This window comes from Saccostrea cucullata, unplaced genomic scaffold, assembly GCF_032062105.1.
Source record: "Saccostrea cucullata isolate Sc308-1 unplaced genomic scaffold, CSIRO_AGI_Scuc_v1 ctg5325, whole genome shotgun sequence".
Taxonomy (NCBI): domain Eukaryota; kingdom Metazoa; phylum Mollusca; class Bivalvia; order Ostreida; family Ostreidae; genus Saccostrea; species Saccostrea cuccullata.
Window position 1 is genome coordinate 26,147 of NW_026929529.1, and position 11,922 is coordinate 38,068.

General features: G+C 32.0%; 2 pseudogenes; both read right to left on the reverse strand.

Moving 5' to 3' along the window:
- Positions 1-6,578: 6,578 nt before the first annotated feature.
- LOC134281117 (uncharacterized) lies at positions 6,579-8,006 on the reverse strand (annotated as a pseudogene).
- Positions 8,007-9,163: 1,157 nt separating this feature from the next.
- LOC134281119 (ryncolin-1-like) lies at positions 9,164-11,170 on the reverse strand (annotated as a pseudogene).
- Between the last annotated feature and the right edge of the window lie 752 nt (positions 11,171-11,922).

Genomic DNA, 11,922 nt, shown 5'->3' on the forward strand with positions numbered 1-11,922 from the left:
TAGATAACCTGAAATTTGTTAATAGCTGTCTTAATTTTTTGTCTATAGGTTTTGTTAAATACCATTGCAAACAGAAATTGTCAATTAAATGTTGACATGTACACAACACAGCCAAATCGCAGGTTGATCATCAATTTCTGATCAATGAAAACCAATTTGATCATCTAAAATTAAAATCGATCAATTTGATCATTAATTTTTATTATCAAAATAATAGATTACACTAGGTCTCATATTTTATTTCTCATTTCATAAAATTGAATTTAAAAAAAACAATGAAATTTTAAAACATAATGAATGAAAATGTTTTGTGTCATGAAAATTAATATATCATTTATATAAAAATTTTATGTTTAAAAACCTGTGTACCTCTGCACTAACATGTATACCGGCACTAGGGATTATGACCACTAAATTTTAATCAGCCCCATCTACTGGTTGCACATGTGGTGTGTAAACAATGTACAAGACATGTGCATGCAGAAAAGTTATATTCTTGGCCGATTTACAAACACTTACATTACGTGCATAAATAAATAAATAGATAAATAAATAAAGCTCAAAATAATTAAATGAAAAGAAAGCTCTGCCTTCATATTGAACATAATCATGATAATTATTCGCCCGTTTTTATCTCTATATTACATAATTTTTAAAAAAAGATACAGTTTTTTAATTTTGAGAAAATTAAAAATAATTTACAATAAGAGACCGGGAAACTTCACACGTAAAATATTTTTAAAAATCTTTTAGGAAAAAAAAAAAACTGTATTAAAGGTGGTATTTAAAATGCGAACGATGTCCTCTCTTGACAAGTTGACCGAGTGAAAACGGTACGAATCAAGCTTTTCTAACCTGCAAGAAACATAATTATTTATCCCGAATTTTTTCCCATCCACTAACAATTATTTTGTTTTTTCTTATTACTGATTAATAAACATCACTGACCTTCCTACCCTATTTTAGAGTCTGAATAGATGAAGTTAACATTTTAAAAGATGCATGGTCTTATGTTCTTTTTTTTAATAACAGAAAATTTTATAAATTATATCTTCAGTTTTAATTTTTTGTCATTAGTAGAACATTTAAAAAGAAATAAGGAAATGTCGTCATGATTATTTAAATAATAGAAGGTAATAATTGAAGGTTTTTATAACCCTTAATTCTGTTTTAGCTCCTTCCCAGCTTGAAAAAAGGTGGCCACAGTAATTATCAGTAAATCTCATCAACGACAGCACAACAGTATTTATCAGTATTTATCAGACTCAACAGTAAAGTCGACAGTAATTATCAGTATTTCTCAGCAACAACTAAAATTATCAGCAACAACAGTAATAATAACAGTAAATATCAGCAATTATCAGCAAGAACAGCACCGTATCAGTAATTATCAAACATTATCAGTAAAAGAAGAAGGTACAGATTCAATACAAATAAAGCCCTATATTTTTCTGAAATATGAAAGTGATTTAAGAAATTAAAATTCATTTTTTCTGAATCATAGGAATTTTCTGCAGTAAGAATACACAATTTTTTTTTTCATATGACCTCCTAAATGCCAATTGTGACGTCATTAACTTGTGCATTTTCCCTTATTTTCTTAAAAAGTTGCAGAAGGTCTCATTTTTCAGTGAATTTCTTTCAGAAAACATACTCTGCCACCGTCGCCCGGAAAGATTTTGAGATATGTGATTTTTCATAGCCGTTTGCATAATATATCCAAAAATTAAAGCGGGCGACGGTGGCAGACGCTATTTTCTAAAGGAAAATTAGCAGAAAAATGAGTCATTTTGAAGCTTTTCTGCATTAAACTTAAAAATGTACCAAATTAATGACGTCATATTTTCAAGAAAGGCTCTTCTTTATGCCATATTCTTTAATGATTTATCTTATTCATCTACTCAACTATTGTTAAAGCCAATTTCATAACTTTTTAAGAACAGTAAATTTTTAGGGCACAATAAAGCTTAAACCGTACCTTCTTGGGATTCTCAGCACTTTTTTCGTTCAGTAGTGCATGTACTGCAGCTTGCGTCTAGCTGAGATTGGGTTTTCTTTAGTAATGAACCTCCTACTCATTTCTTTTTTGATCTTTCTGTAGTTATCTAGATCAAGTTTACAGACATATTCTTAAGGATTCCTCCTCTAAACTAGTAAACAATTTGTCAGTACGTTTCTTATTTTCCCAATCATGTCTGTCAGCTATCTTTTCAAATTGTGTGATGAACGTGTCCCATCTGATCTTTCCGTCACCACTAAATGTGTGTAATTTTGATGTTGGACTGCGACTTTTTTGTCTGTGTCTGCGTCTGTGATGGCGTCTGTCATAGTCAGAGTCACTACTAGAGGGAGAAAAAAAGAAGATGATCGTGAAGATGAGGAGGAAGAAGAGGACTGATATCATGGTTTTCTGTGATGCTTCCTACCTCTTGTGTTGTCATCATGTGTACTGTCAAACATGCTTGATCTTGAATAAATATGTGTGTCTTTGCTTTCTTGATTTTTGTTTTTTCTGTTTTGTTTTGTGTCTGATTGTTTATTGTCAGAGTGTTTTCTTGTGTAAATGCTATCTGGTGGCATAGCACTTAACCAATTTTTCTGTTGTGTTTCTTGTTCCAAAGCAAACTTTGCTTTCTTTCTTCTCTCTCTCTCTCTCTAATTGCAACTGCTCTTCCTGTCCTCAACTCTTTCATACTAGTATCATGATCTCTCATGCCATAGAATACGTCGGATTCTAAACTAGTAGCACCCCCAAAAGACACTACTCCATTGTCTTCCCATTTTTACCATTGTTTCTCTGACACATCTGTACATTTACATATGATATTTGTATTTAACTCGTATCGTTTTCTAATTCCTATAGCATCGCTCACAAATAGTCCATTGTCTTTGTACATTTTTCCTGCGCTAATAACGTGCGTACCCTATGTTCTAAATGAATGAAAAAGTCTCAATATACATATCTTTATATGAAATATTTTTTCTGAGTCCAAAAAAAAAAACAGTTTCTGTTAGTGTTAAGAGCTTCCTTAAGAAATTTTATTAATAAATATATAATGATTTCCATCTGTTTGATTCTACAATAGGTATTTACAAATTAAACTTATCGAGCATTCATTGATACTGTTTAGTTTAAATTCTCAAATGACTTCTTAAAGATGAGTATTTTTCCAAGTATTTTGTAAGTTTATCTTTTAAGTCTTGTTTTTGTCGAAATGTAGCGCCAAAAAAGGACAACGCTGCGGAAAGAAATTATGCCAAAAGCGGTTTGAAACTTTAAGATTTTACTGTAAAACATATTTTTCATGATGCTAGATTTCAGTAAGTAAAAAAATACAGCTTTTTAACATGGAAAGCAGGGTCACTGAAAAAAAAAATAAATGATAAAAGTCACTAAGAAGACTATTAAATTTACTGTCCATACAATCATTTCCTCAAAAGTATTTTTATTAGGTATTGGATAGATTTAGAAGATCTTGTATTTATAAGTGTAACTTTCATTAGGTATCTCGGTATTTATACGACGCACGCTCCACAGGACACTTACTATTCACTATCTTATTAGCCAGTAAACAAAAATTTCAGTATCTATGGACAAATGGAAAGATTCAGAGTTAGAGAAAATGAAAGCAGGAGGAAACCAGAAGGCTTTTGGAATTCTTCAAGTCACAGTTAATACAAAATTGTGCATAAATATCATACATTTGAATATGAAAAATTAAATAGTATATCATCTTTGGAAATGACATATTAAATGCCAAAAAGACACATATATAGAATATCCTTATGAACAATAATTCAACAACATCCACATCCAGATTTTATATTATTAATAAACAAACGTCTCATCCTCTTCATAAAATTTGTACATGAATGCTAGACGTGGTAAACCCATTTCGTGAATGTTTAAAAATATATCCAAGAGCAATTTAGATTTTAATAGAGAACGGCATATTTCCTGATGAAATGATAATCTCACTAGATTCACTGCAGACGGAATTATTTTTTGGACAGGGATCACAAATTTTCCCAAAAAAAAATATATACAAATTTTCTGTTCATCCATTCCTTTTCTCAGACCAGCGAGCTAAAGATCTATAGCTACTCCGAATCCATAAATCTAAAGAATTTTAATTATCTGTTGTTGTTTTTTTTTCCTTTTTGAGTTGTTTACTATAGTAGCTTAACAGTTACCTTATTTCAGAAATCATAAAGCATGAAAGATAATTTAATTTGCAATGTCAAAATATTTTTTTCGTCCTGAGCACTTTTGGATGCCACCAAGAGAGAAAATTTTTAAAATTACACTTCCTGTCTTTCAAACTGAAGAAATCTCATATTGATATTTTGAAACATGCATCTGTGACATCAATCTGGGATGTTATTGGTTTTACTATTTAGAAAAGCATAACAACATTCAGATGTCTGCTTCTTCTCTGATGACATTGGACAAAGATATGGATGCTTCAATTTCATCATTTCATGCATTTTTTTTTATTTTGAACATCTTAGATGAAAACATGCTGACCGCTTTTCAGTACATTCAGTACTTTGATTATCAATTTAGAACAGGCGTGATCGGGGATAAAACCCACGATCTTCCAATCGAGCTCTAGCAAATTCTCATGATCATGTATACATATAGGTTTAAACGTAATTTATGAGGCTTGTAAAACAACAACCTCACTGATCTGCTTTTAAAAATCTCCCCCAAACAGGACACCCTGTACACGGTGTCTTCTTCCTATTTCCACTTTTTAAAAATCCCAATTCCACCTATTCCCCCTTGCAAATAACAATAGATGTTTAGATAATTAATTTGTTTTTAAAGTAGGACACAATCGTGTTAAAGCATAATGCATATACATACAATAAAATGCAAAAATTATTAGCGAATGAAATTGAAATTGAAGATACATTACTTTGTTCTTTCTCGTATGTAATATTTTATGATTTGTAATACTTTTGTAAAATAAATTCAAATGGTTAAAAGTGCTTATTTCGAGTGCTCCGTCCCTACAAGATTATGATTATCAGAAATTTTCATGTTAATGTTTGTCGGGGAAAAAAAGATTTTGAGAGAAAAAAAAATCACCCAAAACATTTATAATCATAAATCTATACGCCTCAATGATATTTACTCTTTGGGATGCTGCATGTCAAAACAAAATAAAAAAAAATAAATCAATTTAAAAAAAACATAAATTGACAATGATGTTATTATAAAGAAGTGGCGTAAAGCAGGAGGAATGTTTTTTGCTTTTTTCTCAACAATCAAATATATTCTGGGAAGGAGTAAAGCACATTTCCTCTCTGTGCATTCGTGTTACGGTTTAAAAATGAAAGTTTAAATCCGGAGTTAAAAATTACCTATTACTGTTTTGATACTTATAGATAAGTTTAAACTTTAGATTTAAACTTTTGATAAACAATTTGACTTGCATGCTTGCTTTCTCTACCCGTTTTACCATTGCATTTTTATAAACTTTATGACCATTTCTGTCAAATACAGAAACCCCCAATTTTGAAATATTTACTTGTAGTACGGGACTGTTCGTGACACGATATGGATCAAAGTGGGACTATGTTTGACAGTGCAACTTGTAAACATCAGACATCTGTCTACAAAATTCACTCAAACTGACTAGTTAACCTAGATCTAAACATATCATTTTAAGACACGTTACACGTTATATATAGCTACGTTACACTTAATTTTAACTAGCAAAAATAATTCATAACAATTTGGTGACAACAAACAAGTTATAACAAGTAAGTCATAACAAGTAAGTCAATGTCCCTCCAGGGCTTCCGTAGAAAATAGATTGATTGATTGATTGATTGTATATTGTTTAACGTCCCTATCGAGAATTTTTCACTTATAAGGAGACACCACCACTTGCCGGTGGCGAGCTGCAATTTTATCCTATACTCGGCACTCAGGGTCATTGAATAGGAAGGGATCTTTTTCGTGCCAGGACCTACTGCGACACGGAACCGCGGTTTAAACGGTCTCATCCGAAGGACCGGTCTCCACGTCCCACAGTGGGATTCGAACCCGCGACGGAAGTACCAACTCCTTACTTTGCGACTCTAGAGCAGACGCTCCAACCACTGCGCCACGCGGGCGACCCGTAGAAAATAGAAAAAAGGATAATAGAAGAAAATACTTCTGCAATATATGCAAAAACATGACAAAAAATGACTATAGTTCGAAACCAATATTTTCTCGATTTGCAATTTATCTAGCAGTAATTATTTTTTTAAAAAAGACATTACATGTACCTTAACGTAAATTTTAATTGCATAGATTTGAATGAAACATACAGACACATACCATCTCTGAATGCGCGCACAAATACGCACATTAGAAGACATATTTAAACTTTGTTTGAGACCAGGACACATGGAGTTTTGGTCATATCCAGATATATTTTTCTCAGTAAAAACTGTATTCTTTGCAGAGGTCTTAGAATTACATGTTTTTAACCTAGTTCAAGAACCTAAATCACACAATGACCACGTATAGACTGAATCTTCGTTATTTAAATGTGAAAATAACGCTCATGTCTGAATTTTCACAACAACATATCTAATTGTATGTTGTGATATTTTTTCATGTTTTGAATGTAATCCATGAATTGCTTGTCAGAACAAGAGACAAGACTCAGCTCAGATATGTCTGTTTGGGGTAGCTGTCCCTAATACACCTCCATAAGGGTATAAGTAGAATATCTCTGAAGCACATAAAATATTACTCCTTTGATGTAATCACATTTGTCAGTTACTCGTATCCAGTTCTTTTTTTCATTAATATTTTCCTTTCCAATTACCTTTTTCATCTAAAGAACAGTTTTATACCACATTTTCATCCAGCAAAGTGCAGAAGTTTCTTCTCGATATTTGTTAAACTCAGACCATGTAAAACAAGGAAATTCAAACAAGTAACCCCATGTGCTCATATCTCTTGCAAAGAAGCAAGGCATATCAAAACTAAACAAGCAATTGGCAAGGTAGTTTAGAACTTCAATAATGCATTTTGTGTCAAATTTTGAATGTGTGCATTTGTTTGGCCCATAGACGTGGAATAGAAAAGCCGTTTTGAGAACATATGATGACAAATTCATGCATTTTCCTTGAAATTTAACCTCCCCAATCATCAAAGATTTCAAAATTTTGTAGCATTCTTTGTGATGTGTGTCCATATTTTTCATCAATTCCAATTCTAATGCTGAGAAAGTAATGAACCAACAGGTTGGCTGTGGAAAATGTTCAATATGGCAGGATTTGGTGATGATGTGACAGCCGTGGCTGTGAAGCAAATCTTTGAATTCGGGAGGAAAAGAAGGCTGAGAGGCTATGGTTTCTGGAAATGGGTGTTCTATGGCCATCATAAGGTCAATGCCAATATCTGCATCGTTCAAAGAAACTACGCTTTTCTCTGTAGACTCCGGCATTAATGGTATTAAAGGCTTTATGGCATAATTGAACAGTAATTTTCATTTCTCATTAACTTTTGAGTACAATTTTCCCTCTGAATTTTCTCTATGTAATGGATTCGATTTGGTTACAGATGAAACATTATTCCAAAAATCGATCACAAGTACATGTGGATTACCTAAATAGTTTCCATACGTTTCCTTGTACATGTGGCAATTACACATATACCTCTGGCTAAAGTGAACACCTTTTTGGAGTTCAAGTTTTTTATACTACGGACTGCATCCGTTATGTATTTGTATTTTATAAGCCCCAGATAGTCCCTTCAAAATGATCATAAAGTCAAACTCGTCCGTTCTTCCAATTTTTGTCCCTTCATAAAAACTTCCAGAGGGAATGACTTGCGAAATTTGGAAAACTGGCTTTACTTCTCCGACCAGATCACACGTTTTAGCGACAAAATCCCTAACACCCGATTCAATAAACTTAATAGTGTTCTCTCCTTCTTGTAGCTTACATCTGGACCTGTACAAATGTTTAAGAAAGGCACGTTGCATAGCGTCATTTTGATCTAAATTTATAAGTAAAAAACATTCATTCAAAGTAATGAAAACAAGCAATTTTATTATTTGGTGTGACACACAAACATACAATTACAATTCCTAAACTCGTTAAAAAGATTCCGGCAATTATTGTTTAATTTATCAAAGTAGCTAGTACATACCTCCCACACCTTTTAACTTTATCTTTTTCCACTGTTAGACTTCCTCTATCACTTTGGTTCGATATAGTGACCCCTACCTGTCACTCGAAAAGCCAAGGGTAGAAAGTATTTTTTATGTTTCAATATATTTCACAGAGTTTGTTTGTTGATACTATTTGTCTGGCAGCTAAGTTATATTTACATGTTTTACATATAATATTTTATTACTTTACAAATGTGCACAATTGTGGTTCATGTGAGTTTTCAGTCATTTTAGTTTTACGTTTTGGCACTTTATTATTCATTCAGCAAACACTCTTGTGGAGTCGGTAAAGATTGATATTGTCTTTTTTATATCTATATAAATATTTTTGAAATTCATGAGGTTAAATTTTGATGCAGAATTTACGCAAAGAGTGAAAAAACGATGTTGCTCCGATAAGTAAAGGGAGAGGAAGTGTCAGAGCTTAAAAAGCAAAGATTTTTATTTTTCTAGGATAATTATGGCTTTGGTTATTGCTCTGCTTTTATATTTAGTGACTGTTTAAATCAGATTCGGTATCGTTGTTTCCTTACTTGTATCGTTTTAATCTAACACTGGACTAATTAACTTTACTCAAAGGAAATACAATGTAGATTAAATAAATAAATTAAGGGACTTTTTCTGAGTAGAATACCATTCCAAGCTTAAGTTTGTATCTAACTTTGGTACAACAATACAGAAGTTTCCAAGGCTCTATTGTGCAGTATATAAATCCTATAAATACCAGCATTTTATATCAATGGAGCATATCCAATTTAATATTTGCCATTACAAGTACATACCTCAACGATCATGATTTATGTTTAACTTTGACTCCATTTTGTTAGTTAGTTTAATTGATCAAGGAAAGTTATGTACTCACCATGGAGAGCTATGAATTATGACAAGAAATGCAATTTTTGTTTTCAAGTCATCAAATGATTCATCACAAAAACATACGACAGAAAATCTTTTCATTTATATTACAAACATTCTCATCATCTTTTGGGTCTGATAATCATCCTCAAGTACTTCAAGGAACGATAATCATTTCCAAAGTTGTACCAGACGACAGAGGCCCACGTTCGTACAGCAGATCTGTGATAGGGTCCGTTCAGGTTACAGGTTTGACACTCCTGAAACCACCAGCCTGCTTTTCTTTCTACGGCACAAGATTTTCCCCAACTGTCGTTGCCTTGATCTTTTGTTGAAAATATCCATCCATTATGAGGCCCCGGACTATCTCCTTCAATAAAATTAACCCTTCAAAAGGGATTCTTTTGCTATATTTCAAAATTTATTTCAATTATGTACTTTAAGTCACCATAATCAGTAAATATGTGATAAATGTTAATTAATTGTATTAATTTTGCTTAAAATTTACAATTTTTACACAGCTTCAATAAAATTTCCAATATTTTATTGAAACCTCAATAACAGAAAATTAATAATCAAAATGGCATATACATGTATTTATTTATGTCAAGAAGGTAATTAAATGCATGGACTTACCTGCAGAACCACTGTATCCATTTATTCTCAACCTGTATTTGTGAGACTCGTTTCCCATAGAAAACGTTTAATTCTTGGCAAACGCCTTTTTACCAAAGAAGTTTTGAAGGACCACTAGCTCTTAGTTCTTGTTGTTCTCTTGTGGTGATTATATGAATGGCTTCATTGCCTAGATGGGAACATTCCATAAAAAGCAAAAAATAATATTTTTATTAAGAAAGAGAATAGACTGAAGACAGTACTTTTATCGGTCATCGGAAAACAAATTTTTCCGTACGTTTTAAAAAATATATTTGTTCTTTTTTTTACTGTAGACTTTTTTTTTAGATCCATGCAAAAGAGCATCCTCACTATAGAGTGTGTTTGCGAACTTATCTAAAAGGCTTTTTATGAAACCTCAAATAATATGTTTAAGTTTATACTTGAAACAATTGTAAGAAATGCAATTCCATATTTTACCTGGAGATTTACTTGACATATATTTTTTTAATGGAATATCAGGGACCAATAGTTCAAATATCCCCTTCTCCTACCTGTTTATGTAATCACATGATTAAAATAAAAAAAATACTTTAAAATAAATAGATATTATTGGATGCTTGAACATTTTTTAATGTGAGTCCGAATTGAACATAAAGAACTCCAATCAATGGAAATCAAATCCATATTTGAGAAGGACATAATTCAAACGACGGTAATAATAATCTCTTACCTAACCAGTATTCTCCATTCACCTTCCCAAACCCTTCTTTGTAGGATTCGGAAGATCTATAAAAATCTACTGATCCGTTCATTCTTCTCCGAATGACCTAATTTTAAAATATAAAAAACACTTTGGTAAAAATGATAAATAAATATGAAAACGGTAAAATTAAGTACATGTAAAGAGTATTACTCTTGGTTACAAAAGTACTTAAAATATAGTTTTCTAAGATGTATATAAAGGTCTTCAGAAAATTTTCATTTATCACCATCAAACTCATTTGTACACATAGGTTTATTAATAATGAGACTCAGAAAGTTTCTTACCGTCCAGCCCCCTCCCTCTGTAGTCATGTCACAGTACACCAGACAGTTTCTTTGTCTTCATATCCGGGTATATAGGGTAGACGCCATCTTTCCCTTTTGTTTTGGGTATGAGTACAGTCCCTTTGCTTTGGAATTTCTAATTTGAAGATAATATATAGCATACACAATTATCACTAATTTTTTTTAATTCAAAGAATACAAACATAATACGCGCAAGAATCGGTACCCCCCCCCCTTTTTTTATACAGATTTTGTCTTAAATAGGACAGTAGAAATAGCTTTCTCCCATATGTATCAGGCAAAATTCTGTCTATACTCACTCCGATATTTGTTGAAATGTTTCCCAGTAAGTCTATAGTGAGACAGAAGAGAAATATCCACAGAGATTCGGGTGTCCACTTTGACGGATGAGTTCAGGTGTTTCCATTTCCAGGGAGTTAACTTCAGTAAAGACTCAACATTTCCTAATAAAAATATCACAAGTACTAAACAATGATAAACGATACCTCATACAAAAATGATAAAATGTATTGCGTAGCGATTGATTTTGAATGCTAAATAAAAGTTGAGTTTTTCACTTCATTTAAATAACACTCGAATTAAAACAACTTTCAATTCGGAAATTGGTCCTATATAAAATACAGTAACAAAATTTATAAAGAAGCAACATACAATCAAAATATTTCTCATCATGTCTACATTCTACTGCTTTTTTGTGGAAAGAGTCTATACATAAAATTTATTCTATCTCAATTAAAATGAAATGTGATAATAGGGTTCGTGACAATGTATGAAGACATTAATATATTTACTAGAACGATTGTGAGGGCATTGCCAAATGTTGATAAACTCAAATTCTTAATATAAAAAATCACAAGAAAGGTTCACACAACTACTACATAATTATAAAACTGCCCATCCCACTGTATATGCAGTACTGACCTTGATATATAAATTGTACTCTAATTTATATAAGATAACCTTGTCTATACGCAACATAATGTGTAAGCGCCTGAATATTAAGTACTTAGTGTTTGAAATTTTTACTTTAAAATATTTTCATAATGCTTCCAAAGAAGAGAATGATGTTGTAACCGCAGGTCTGTGGCAAGGTCCGTTTAAGTCACAATTAAGTAAGCCTTCGAATTCCATCTGCTTCTATAAACAGCCGCGCGGGTATTACTCCATAAGAAAAAATCCCCAATTTTATTTCCCC